We start from the raw sequence: 13,386 nt of genomic DNA, 5'->3' as shown, positions 1-13,386 counted from the left end.
TAAATTGTTATGTACAGGGCTGATACTTCCAAGTAAATGGCATTCTAATTTCAGCAAGTGTTGAACTTCAAAATATTATGAATAACCATGTGGAATGTATTTTATATTGGAAATTAGTTGACACAAAAAGGTGACAAATTCGTATCTCAAAATCAGGATAGTGAATAACCTAACAGTATGCAATCACTTCTTAAAATTATATCTGAAGTGATTTCATTAAGTGCTTTCCCAGTGTGCTTGAAAATCAACAAACAAATTTCATTAAAAGTGAAGATTCATCAAAAAAATGATAGTGTTGGGGCGAAATTTGGTCCTGTACAAGCCTGATATATATAATCACTGTGACAAAAACTTGTTTTTAGAAACAATCATTATCTACCTTACTTCATTGTGAAAGATATTAATTGTATAGTATACAATATTTCTTCATATCAAACTTTGGACATGCACATTTTTATGTATTTAACTTGATTTATGTGGTATTCAACATTCATGGAATGAAATATGATTTACATTAATTTAAATAAAAATTTAAAATAAAATATACCATGAAAAAATTTGAAGAAAATGCAATCGATGGAGATTTATAAAGTTGATTCTAGAAGAAACACCACAGAAATAATGGCGTGTACTACTGGAAGAGTATGAAAAAAGAGGTAATCATGTTAAAACTGATAATAAGCTTATGACTAGGAATTGAAGCTTTCCTGGCAACGTGATTTGAACAAGTTTTCTTGGCTTACCAGCCATTTTAAATTGATGCTAGCTTCCAATGTTTGAGCACATATATTGCTCTCATCATCAGGGAATGTAAAAAATGGAGACCAGTGTGGGGTTAAATATGCGACTAAGATGGGGCAGAGCTTGGATGCTGTATACCTATTGGCTTGCTCTGGATCCTGGTGTTTTTATTGGCTTGTGTAATGTTATTAATGGAGGAGTGGGTTCTAGGCGTGACTGAGCTTGAGTTCCACGTCACTATTGAGATTGATGCTTTCCCATGAAATGGCTATGCCTTTCTTTACCTGCTTCAGTCTTTGCAAATAATATCCTGTGTCTTTCGATGATGCTGTGTTCCGCAAGTTCTGACTTTTCTGGTTGGAATAATCTAATGTTGCGCTGATGTTCACTACGTCGCTGTTCAGTGGTGCATCCTGTTTGGCCTATATATGGAGTACCACGCTCGCACGGTATACAGTATAATCCTGAAATGCGGAGTTCCAGTTCATCTTTTACTGAACTTTGTAGGGCCTTGGTTTTCAGTGGTGGTCTGTGAATGGCCAGGCATGGAGTGAAGACCATTGACAGACCTCCACTGAAAACCAAGGCCCTACAAAGTTCAGTCAAAGATGACCTGGATCTCCGCATTTTAGGAGTATACTGTATACCGTATGAGTGTGGCACACCATATATAAGCCAAACAGGATGCGTCATTGAACAGCGACATAGTGAACATCAGATTATTCTAACCAGAAAAGTCAGAACTTATGGAACTCAGCATCACCGAAGGACACAGGATATTATTTGCAGACACTGAAATAATAGCCAAATATGCCAGTTACTGGGACCGACTGGTAAAGGAAGCCATAGCCATTTCATGGGAAAGTACTAATCTCAACAGGGAGATTGGACTCCAGCTCAGTCATGCCTGGAACCCACTCCTCTGTTAATAACACTACACAAGCCAATAAAAGCACCAGGATCCAGAGCAAGCCGATAGGAATACAGCATCCAAGCTCTGCCCCTTCATAGTCATGTATTTAACCCTACACTGGTCTACGTTTTTTACATTCCCTGATGATGATATCAATGTATGCACTCGGAACGTTGGAAGCTAATGCCAATTTAAACTGGCTGGTAACCCGAGAACACTTGTTCGAAGCTTCTGGCTTTATCAGATATTTTTATGTATTTCAAATTAGAAAACTGCTGAAGCTTGGCCCTATTTTTTACACACATAGTTGTTTTGCTAATATAAGCAAGTTTTCTTAAAATTTGCTATGCAGAACCTCTTTTTATTAATTTAACAGAAATAGAAGGGTACAGCGATTTGTGATAGGTAAGTTAAAAGGGAAAGTGTTCTATTTTTTAAAGTGACTTGTGTGTATGTGTGTGTGCATGAAATTAAATGAAAGCTCTGTACATAGCAATGCAGTATGACAAAAATTAATTGTGAAAGTTTCAGTAAAACTTCACTGTGCATTTTTTTTGAAAAGTAGAAGATGAAATATTGAAGTATTACTACAAATTGTAACTTAATGTTTAAAAATGCAGATATGCTGAGTGCAATTTTCAACATAGTTACAAATTTAATTTGGATTTATATTTTGTCTACATCAAAATTTGCTTAGAAACAACCATATCCCATTGTAGAAGTGATTTTGACAGAACTTGTGATGATAGAATGCATTACCTATTTCTCTGCATTCTTTATAATTTATCTTGATTCATTTTGAAGGTCCATTGCCTTTATTATCCTTTTGTAGATTTTGATACAGACTTTAAAAATTATTCATTAAAGGAGAAAACTGTGGAAGTAAGAAGTACATTCCGCCATTGGATATCAGCTATGTTTTACCATACTGCTTCATAAATTAATGAGAAAAGTTTCTAAACTTGTATTTTATATACCACATATTAATATAAGTATTAATGCTTGCAATAGTTTTTTAAATGTTATTTAAAATAGTGTGCATGGGAAGTCCAAACCACACACAATGGCTACAATATATTTTATAGTGTATCATATATACACATAAATATAGTTGTATACAGTATATATAGAAATTTCAGTGTCAGAATAATCAAATTCTTATCCATGCTTGCATAAAAATTCAATAGAATATTTAGTAAGCACTAATTTTAGAGGCACGTTTAGATAAAGCTATTTTTGTTTTAGATAAATTGGAAATCACCTTCTTATCAAATACAGTAGCAAAGGACAGATTATTCAATACTGTATATACCAATATACACATATTGACATATCGGTTTATGTTATAGTTTTGTCAATCCAATATTACGTTAAATAGTATGTGTTGAGTGGACGATTTTGTTATTGTTTTATCGTGTAAAAAATTTTGCAAAATTAATTTCTAACATGCACCTACTTTTTTACTGAGACAAGACCCTTCAGTCATACATTAATTAAGAAGGTGAATGAAGTATTCAGTTTCCACACAAAATGTTTGTTACTTTATATCAAATCAGTCCAGTATTGGTTGTTAGTATTGATTAATTTTATGTAAATTACTTTACTTTAATCAGTACAGATTTCATATCACTCCATTGCTGGTATAGAATATGTATTCAATATACAGTAGAACACTGATTTTATGTTCCTACATTATACATTTGATTTTTATGGTCAAAATAGTGCAAATAGTTATAAATTTTTTCTGGATTTCAATTTTTTTCACCTTGGTTCCCTGAAAAACATAAAATGAGTTCCACTGTAGTAATAATGTTTTTCCAAAAGCTACCAACATTTTTTTCTATTTGGATTTTTAAGAAATGATTCAAGTTAAGGTAGTTAAATGTTGATATAGAACAAATAAAGATCTTGAGCTTCATTTTTTTTTCTCAATCAGTTTTTTGCAAGAAATAATACATGAAGAAATAGTTCTTGGACGCTTTTGGAAAAGTTTATTTTTATTACGCTTTTTTTTATTATAAGTATTTTCTTCCTTTTCAACAACACACTTATGTTCATAATGTGTCTGTGTGCTGCACTGCTATGGCTTTGTTATGGCATAAAGAATCTTGCACTACCATATGCTTTGCTGCATTTGTGATGGCTATACATATATTAAAAATGTATATTTGACTGATTTATGCAACAACCTGTTTGATAAAAATTATACCACTGTTCATGAAAAGAGCCTATTAGATTTCACCTCTTCTAAGTTCATTAACTTCCTCTTCCAATTAATCAAATTAAATAAACAGGTACATGGATACATAAGCACATTGAATGTGTATATTATACCTCTTCTAACTTCCGTAACTCTTTTGTGGAAAATATATTGAGAAATGTGACAGCTTTCTTTAAAATAAACACATGTTAAGAATTATTGGATGCCAATATGAATGCTAGTAACTTGGGTTGTGATGCAAGAACTTAAACAGAGAAAGAATTGATTCGTAACTTGTTTTAAATTTTACATACACGTTTATTCATTTGGGGGGGGGGAGGGTGCTGACTTAATATCAAATCGAGGATCCACTGTATTCTAAGACATTTTCCATGTTGAATATGATGGGATTTAATTCAAATATATTTATGTGGTAACAAAGTCATTTACACATGCATATTATTATATTCAGTGTGATTCTTGAAGAAAAATTAGGTAAAACTGTTAGTGGTAGAGATTTTTCTTAGACTATTTGCACAATTTGAACTCTTACATTAAGATTGAAGAAGAATGTGCTAATAATTTTATTTATATCTGTCCTTTTTCATAACCAAATTATAATATAAAAAGTAATCAAATAATTAAAGAAGCAAATGAATATGACTAGACAATTGTTTGGACATGAAGTGAAACTATTTTGTGTATTAGATAATTTCATCTTTCACACATTTCTACTTTATTCGAACCATGTTACTTGCTTTGCTTTGAATTAGCCTTTTAGTGTTTTAACCTGCTTTTTTTCATTCCTGCTTTTGTTCATTATATTTTAATTTTCAATAGGCTATCAATTTTGCACTGAGACCTAAACCTCCATGATAAATTATACTCATACCTTTCCACTAAAATAATAAATTGACTTTCATGTTTCTGAATTAAAAGTTACTTTATCCTGTTTCTTAATAATAACTCATGGTAGTTTAAGTTCTCAAATTTTCATTGGGAATTACGTTTGATTTTAACCTCAACAAACCTTCTTACTGTTCTTTTTATTCAGTTTTGTTCCACTTATGGTATTTTATTTCCATCTTCAACAATTCTAACATTGAAGTTTGTAAATACAGAATGGGATTGTTGAACTTATTTGATACTTCAAGGGAGTTTGAGTAATGTTCCACCTGCTAACAAAAAGTTGAACTCCATGCATCTATCATTTTTATATGATGCTGGGATTTTTTATTGCTGCTGAGTGAATGTGTTGCAGTGTGCATAAATGTATGTTGCAATTTTAAAAAGCATGGCTAACAAGAGCTTGCATCTGTTAAAATTAAATCCTGTGTTACCATTAGGTAATATAGATGTATTACTGCGCATGTGCTTTTATGCAAGACCAAATGCTTTTATAACACTGCTGCTTGAAACTAACAACTGCCAAGAAGAGCCAAATGTGTTTTTGTAGAGGAATAATGCAAAGTTGGACACCAAACTACCACTGATATTTTGCATGCTAGGAAGTTATAGTAGGACAGTGTTTATAAAATGCTCAATGTCACTTTTTCACTTGGCTTCTTCTGCTCTTTTTGGATAATAATAGAAAAAATCAGACGTGAAAGCCCTGAGGAATATGAAACGAAAGACAAAGAGACTGAGAAGGAAATCATCAAAGAAGAAACAAAAGTCTCCATCAAGAAGAAAGATTCTGTCAAAGAATACGAGAGTGAAGAGAAGAAGTACATTGGAGAAGAGAAGGATTATGAGGTGTTCGAAGAGTTTCTTGCTATGAAGGAGAAGCAAGCGAAGGAGGAGGACATTATAAAAGTCATCATCGACGAGGCTGAAATGATTGAGTCCCCAAAACGATCCCCACTGCCGTCACAGACTGATGAAGAGAAGGAGGAGGCGCAGCAACGAAAGAGCGATCTTCAGGAAATTAGTGACGAATTAGTACGACACGACCCTGGCATTACAGTGACAGTGAAAAGTGAACATATTATTGATAAAGAAGGTATGATATTTCTTTTCAGTTCTTCCATTCAGTAATTATCTAATTATGATTGATATGAGATGCATTTACATTCAAGTGCTTTACAGAAGTCTTTGATTTATATTGAAAACTTTCCTAACTTCTTTCATAATTGTAGAAAAATTGCATTTTCAGTAGATATTTATAATTTAAGTATTAATTGAAGTGACAAGGATGATTAGCGTAGAACTAATAAAGAGAATATATGCATCTTTATGCATATTCAACATATCATATTTTATGACTTGCTGATGCAGTCATTAATTGGAAACATTTGAAATTACTTACAGAGATGATGTATTACAGTTTTTCTTAAATACTTCTCTGTTTAACTTTTAAATTGCCTGCATGGCCCACATACTATATCTTACACATATACGTATTCCTTGCAAGAAGTGCGCATTATATTTTCAAATACAGACCACCAGGATTACAAAGTAACACTTCAATTATAATCTGAGGCAAAACAGCCAGCTTCTTCATTTGCAGTGTCTGCTTTCTTAATTAGTATTTATGACTGGTTATGAAAATTTTCTTAGTCAACTGTGAATGTCATAAATTGACTTGAATAGTTTTCATCAGGATATTTGAGTCTTAATGCACAAAATACTATTGAATTTTAGATAGTATTGTGACACTACATTGAAATCTGCATATATTGAACTGTTGATTCGATGGCTATCAGTTTCTATGCAACTTTTATATTTATCAATATGATATTTGAAGCTTTCAGATAGATTTTCCATGGCATAAAGATGTGTGTAACTGTCCCTCCATCTGAAACAATATATATGGCCGTATGCATTAGCAATGTATTATTTTTTGAGAATTATTTTTTCAGTTCCATCAATACCACATAGATGAATCACTCTCATTCAAGCCAAATTACCTTCAGTTTTACATCCTTTTTTTTTTTTTTTTAGCAGTAACTTGATTCTACTGATTGCTTTCAGAACATGATAGATACCAGCGAACATAATTGTTGTCATTCGTATCTCCTTGTGAATGTCTACATTTATATTTTGTGTAATCAAGACAACCAATCTTATCAATGGAATATTGTATGACTTCTTCCAAAACTTTCTCTCTGCTCACCTGTAAAATAATGAAAGTAAAGGAAATTCCGTGAAAGTCAGAATTGTTAGGTCTCCTGATTTGTTATGATTTGATATTCATGTGAGTGTTACGTGAGCTTGACATGTTTGTCTTGGGCTTCATATAGGATCAGAAACTGTATAAGTTCTAGTCATGTTCATGAATGTAAAAATGAGAATCTGATTGTAGGACACTGCAGAAAGTAAATTATGATTTAATTCATTAACTTCTTGCCTAATGGAAATATTTCAGTTATTCATGTCAACTTCATGTAGTATGTATTGATTAAAATTATGGTCTATTTTTCTCATTGTTGCTTCACCAATTGCATTTTTCATAAAATCTTCTGTAATAAGGTAGTAGAAAGATGTGTGAAATACTTCAGCAGTATATGCTTGAAAGTGAAATTGTGATGGGAATTTCTAAACACCTACATATAAATGTTTTGTGTAATTTAAACACAAAAATTTCTTGACTTGAGGCTGGAGATATGCAGTAATCTTTAACCATGCAGTATCTATCAATCATAAGCCACATACTTGACTTCACTTAAGATGAAACTGATGACACGTTCATCATATTACAAATACGATAATCCTTCAAAAGTTCCTTATTCCTTACGAATTTTTTTTTAGCATGTTGACAAGGCCGACGACTTAAATTCTCTCACAATTACTTCTTAATAATATGCATTCTTGAACCTCTCAATCAATGCCTAATGGTAAAAGGGAACGATGAAGATGAAGAATAATTTTTATCTTTTACATTTATACTTTTTTATTATTATCTGATTTACACATTTATATTTTATCAGCAAAGAGAGCTTTATAAAGTTTTGTAAAGCTGAAATATTGCTTCATAATTTGGTTGATTAAGATTACTTAACCAGCAGTTAAGAAAGATCAGTTTGTATGTGAGCATTTTCTACAAAGTTTACCTTGTTGCAACTTACAATTTATTTAATTACTATTGTATTTAACTTTAGAAAAGGAAGAAGTTAAGGAGGTAGAGGCAACAGTAGTAAATACACAAGAACCTGCTGTAGAAGAAATGATAATTCCAGAGGATGCTTTAGCATCAAAACGGGAGGCCAGTCTCCCAGGTACAAATTACAGAACCTTTTGAGAACTAACCAACACTAACACTTCTGTTTTATTTTCACTGATTCATAAATATTTTGCCTTGTTTTACAAAGATAATTCTTAAATGAGGAGGAGATCAGTTGGCTACTTGATTTGAGGTTCAGTTTACTTTTATCAAGTTACTCACATTATATTCTGTGTGTTGATTCTCTAACATATTTGTGTAGGTTCATAATATGAATTAACCAGAAATTAAATTGGATTTTCTACAATATTTCTGGAGTTGTGGTTACAATTACATAGTAGAAATATTATCTTTCCTGAACAATAGATGAACAGCTTCTCTCTGGATGTGAGTTCTTGGAAAGGTATCCAAGCTTTTGAGAGCTAACATCAGAGTAGAAGTTTGCTCATTTCTCACTTCTACCCTGAAGATGAAAGTGACATTAGCTCTCGAAAGCTTAGAAACCTTTTCAGAACTCACCTAGGCAATAACACGAGAGAATCTGTTCATCATTCATCGCCAGGAATGCTTCAAGACTTACTTTATAGTTATAGATATTTAGCTACTTTGGTGGTCAAACAAGTGGTGAAGATTTGGGGTGTGGGTATTTCTTTGTAAGTGTTCCTTCATGAGTGTCATCTAATCATCATTCCCCTCATTGTTGCTATTAACCTAAAGAGGCAAAAAAGCAATGTAGAAGAAAAAATACAAATACAAGTTATGAGTGTTATAATATTAGTACATATTACATTACAGCACATCTATTTCCTGTAGCTATACTTAAAATATTCCTGCATTCACATCTGAGGATATCATATATATAATGAAGTAGTTGTTCTTTAATCACAAATTCTCCATCTGTGGCATATTTTTTTTGGCAAAATTAATGCAAATTAAGCACATTACATATATCAAAAAACGTTTTTCTGCCAACTGTTGCTCCTAAATGATACACTTTCATTAATTGCGACAATGAAATTAAATCAGATGTACACAGCCTCCCCGATACCATAGTGGTAATGTCATTACCTTGAAATTAAGATGTTTTGCATTTGATATCCGGTGGAGGCACATGGTGGTTTGGATCCCACTTTAAACTGTAGATCCAGTCCAATTAGTCTTTCTGTGCGTCAAGTGGACTTAAAAATTAAAATCATATATACATTGTATAGGTGATATACTGTATTTCCACATTGCAAATTTTATTGTTTTTCCGATTAATTTTGAAGAACCACTGCCCCATTAACAGATAGTTGCTCCATTTTTCTTCATCAAGAGCCCCATAATTTTTTTCTTCATCATTTAAATCTTGTAATACTTCATTTTTAACAACTAAATTAATGCAATTCATGTTGTATTGGTTTCTTTTGTGAAAATTTAAGTTGGTATAACTTTCACTTACTTACGTGAAACATTATGCTACAAATTTGTCACAATCCAGAAGTAGTTACAAATTACATTCATACATTAGCAACACTGTCATACCCAGGTTTCTACCTTTCGTGAACACTCCATTTGTGTATTAAGACATATCTGCCTTCATGCTGTGAACAAGTGGCTATGAATAAACATTAAAAATTTGAACCAAGAAGTGGTGAACATGTTTAATGCATAAACTACTAGTCTCGAAAACATTTGCTTTAATTCTCTTTACCTGGCTGCTGGCAATGCTTAAGTTGTTAGTATAGAATAAGCTAAATACACAATTTATGTGAGACTCTCATTATATACATAATACTATTTCTTCATAACATGTAATACCATTATGAATAGTATTTTGATTTTTTTGAATGGATTTGATTGTAGACTGATTTGATTTACATTTTGCTTTGTTTCATAGTAATTTATAGAATAGTAATCTTATGAAAATTATATTCAACTTTAGAACGAGAAGAAGTTGATATACTGAAGAATATTGTGAATATACAACAACCAACAACCATAGAGGAAATAATAATTCTTGAGGGTGATTTTGCAAATCGGGAGGCCAGTCTCCCAGGTATAAATTACACAAAACATTTTCACTAACAACTATTAACATGTATTTTTATTGGGATAATGCCTTACTAAATACATTAATGGAATACATAGTTGCTGCTCGTGAATATTTTGTAAGTTAGCTGTTAAAAAGTGATTTCCAAAAGACAGTTTTCGAAAGTAATATGCTAATTTTTAAAACTAGTTTCTGCTCTTTTAGAATGAAACAGAAAAGAAATTCAAAATTAATGGAAGCAGATAAGTTAAACTTTTAGCTTTGTGTATTCTGTTTCATTCATAGAACCACTTTATTTTTGATTATTTTCTGTGTTTTTATGAAAATTTCATCTACCATCAGACTACAAACTAACTACAGCTACAGAATGTTTCATCTTTTTTTTCCTTTTGAATTTTCAATTTTCTCATGAATTAGTTGCTTGAGTTATTTTAGTTACAGTAATAAAATGCAGACGCCCTAAAATTATCAGTTTTTATTTCTATTCTTCATGTAATGTTACACACATAGTGAATAATTAAAATGAGATAGTGGTTTTGTCAGATAGAAACCATTCAAATGAAGAATTTTAATTACAAAACGCTTAACTTTATTTTCTTCAGTCCACATAATTGGCTTTATTTTTTACCTTTATTTGGAATTTAGCTCAAAACCATTTCAATTCCAACCACTAGCTAAATATTATCTTACTTATAAATGAAGGTTTCCATGTACTGTGTATGTTTTAAGAAATATATAATATGGCTGAAACAGTATTTGTTGGCCTTCATGTGTATGAATCTGCTGTGCCAACAAAACACAAGATTTTAATAAATCCTCATTACACTTACACTTAATGAGTGTTAGTTAGATTTTCATCAGCCATCCTTTTACTTATAGACTATTATATATGAAAATACTTCAACTTATTTTTAAGCCTGGTTACATTCTCAGACCATACTCACACCAACATTATAAAGTTCAAGAATGCCCACTAGAAGAAATGAAACAGTAAATGTAGTTTTTCTAAAAGAGAAGGGATTTTTAATTTTTGATGCATGGTACCACCATAGTTATTTTCTCATACATTGGTTATTACATGTAATATTATGCTTAAATTTAGATAAAGAAGTCGAGGAAATGATGAAGAACATTGTGAATAAACAGGAACCAACCACAGAAGAAATAATAATTCCAGATGATGTGTTTGCATCAAATTGGGAGGACGATCTCCCAGGTACAAAGAAACTATTTTTTTATATTCAAATTAACACTTTTTTTTAAAACGTAACACAATCAAATATTAACCAACGCTAATTCCTTTATTACGTCATTATCTTGTGAGGAGCTTTACTAACACTTTTAGAAAGAAGTTTGTGTGCATGGGTTTGACTAAAAATTCTGATAACAAACTATCAACTATGAGCATGCCAGCAGGTTATTTTTTTCTAATAAGTAGAGATTTTTTCATAATGTGTTTGACTTTACAGTATTTTTTAAATGTTATGGATTCCTCAAAAGAAGCGTGAATAGTGTAGAATTGTTCAAATTTTTTATAAGTGTTCAACTACGCTGGTTGCTAAGCACAGTCTCAGTGGTGAAGGTTCCAGGTCTGTGTCCTACTATGAATTATGAGTTTGTATGTACATAAATAAGTTGATATTAGCACCGTATGATGCCAACTTGTTATTTTAACTCAGCCAGCTGTTAATATCAGACTATAGTGTAGTGCAGTTAGTAAAATTAAACATACAGCTTTGTTTAATATAAATAAACTGATTACACGTATGCTAAGTAATAAATATATAAGTAATGTTCTACGATAATTCTTTATCATTTTATGGAGATTGACTGATAATGATTATGGACCAATACTGGCATATTTGTGTATCAATTCTTTACTAAATTATTCAATAATTTATCGCTCTGCATCGCCAATTCTGTTGTTTCATCATTGCCTTAGCAAATACATCCTAAACCGAAGCCCATCAGAGCCATATATGGTTACATATGTTCTTCAGAGAGAGTTTCATTGCAGTTTTGAAACAAGTATTTGCAATTTAGTTTCAATTGTTTTGCTATCATTTCGTGCAATTGGCAAATTTTATGTCATTATTGACAAATTTTGCATCAGTATTTCACTGTTATCAGTAACAATGTAATTGATCATCCTTAATATATTCACTAAGAATCATGTAAAATAATCTGTAGTTAGTGATTTTCAGCTTCTAACTGTATTAAGATACAGGGTGATTCCCTCGCTAGAGGCCCCAAACTTTTTTCTATAAAACTGCCATTTAAACAAGATATAACACCATTAAGCCTTGTTTCCATGATATGAAAAACTCAAAAAGCTGAGCAAGGCAAAAATGTATTTTATTTTAAAACATAAAGTAAACGTTTAGTTTATGTTCTAAAGTAAAATAAATTTCTGCCTTGTAAAGCATTTTGAGTTTTTTAAACAAGATGTTCATATCCCACACGTATTCAACAAGTCAAAACCAAACACAATTCAATTCTGCTCACAAAAAATCCCTGTTCTTTTACCCTTCCTTGGACGTCGTGTAGTTTACATTATTACATAGATTACATTGTCTACATGTATTCCATATGTATAGTCACATCAGAGCTGGCCATAGGTGGGTGTGGTGCCTAGGGCATACAATATACGCTGGACCTCTAACTAAATTTTTTTAGAGATGTGAAAAAAATCAGATTGTTGTTAATTAGTCTGAAGTGCAGATGTCCTACATTATCACAAAAGCAAAAATATTATAATGAATAAAAAATTAATTTATGTATTTGGTCTAGGAATTAATTCGTGCGGTTGTTACGCACACATTGAAGCTGTAGTTCAAACACAAAATACATAAATACCTTAAGAAAAATATTGTCCATCGCGAGCCACCACTTTCGCCCATCTGTCAGGCAAGTTACGGATTCCGTGGCGAAAGAAGTCCTCATCCTTTGAAGCGATCCAGTCAGAGACCCATTTTTCGATATCTTCTGAAGAAGTGAACCGCTGTCCAATCAAATCATTATTCATGCAATCGAACATGTAGTAGTCCGAAGGAGCAATGTCTGGTGAATACGGCGGGTGGGGTAAAACTTCCCATCCAACATTTTCTAAATAGGTTTTGACCGGTTTTGCGACATGTGGGCAAGTGTTATCATGTTGAAAAATAATTTTATCATGTCTGTTCTCCCATTCTGGTCATTTCCTGGCCAGAGCTTGCTTCAAACGCATTAATTGTCGTCGATAACGTTCTTCATTAATAGTTTCACCCGGTTGCAGCAGCTCATAGTACACCACACCTTTCATATCCCACCATGTGCACAGCATAACCTTTGCACAGTGA

This window comes from Lepisma saccharinum, chromosome 11, assembly GCF_977018435.1.
Source record: "Lepisma saccharinum chromosome 11, izLepSacc3.1, whole genome shotgun sequence".
Taxonomy (NCBI): Eukaryota; Metazoa; Arthropoda; class Insecta; order Zygentoma; family Lepismatidae; genus Lepisma; species Lepisma saccharinum.
Note: the sequence above shows the minus strand (reverse complement) of the source record.